This window comes from Bison bison, unplaced genomic scaffold (genome assembly GCF_000754665.1).
Source record: "Bison bison bison isolate TAMUID 2011002044 unplaced genomic scaffold, Bison_UMD1.0 scf7180017848562, whole genome shotgun sequence".
NCBI classification, from domain to species: domain Eukaryota; kingdom Metazoa; phylum Chordata; class Mammalia; order Artiodactyla; family Bovidae; genus Bison; species Bison bison.
Window position 1 is genome coordinate 1 of NW_011479135.1, and position 590 is coordinate 590.

The following is a 590-nucleotide window of genomic DNA, read 5'->3' on the forward strand; positions in this document are numbered from 1 at the left end:
CCCAGGGCATTTCCGGGGGCCGACGCCGGACGGGTCAGCGGACTCTCAGGTCCGCTCGGAGTGACGGGCTGGCATCGGCCCTGCGGCTGGGGCTCCCCTAGCGGCACCCTGCTGGCCCGGGATCAGAACGCGGGAACAGCATTTACCCGAGGCCTGCCTCGCTCGCGGGATCCGCAGAGAGAGCCTGGCACCCGCTCCTCAGAGTCACCCACCCCCACCTGCGGGACTTTGGAACCTGCCCCCTGCCGCGCATTTAATTTTTACCCTATTGCTTAAGGTTTTTTCCGTTTGCTGCTGATTGTGACCTTTGGAGGGGGGAGGGGGCGGATCACCGCTGCGCACGTGCCGTGGGTCTGGCCCCCCGGAGGCGGGAAGACCGAGCCTGAGCCAGAGGCACCTGGGTGCGTGGTGGCTTGGCCTTGACTTTGTGTAGAGAAGAGTGGGGGGCCAGAGGCCCGGGAGGGAGGTGCTGACTTGCCCAAGCGCTTGCTCTCCGTCCGGGGCTCAGCGCTGGTCAGCCCAGACCGGTGTGAGACAGAACAGAGCAGGGCAGGGCAGGATTTCCCAGGACTTCATCCTCGGCCCGCCGC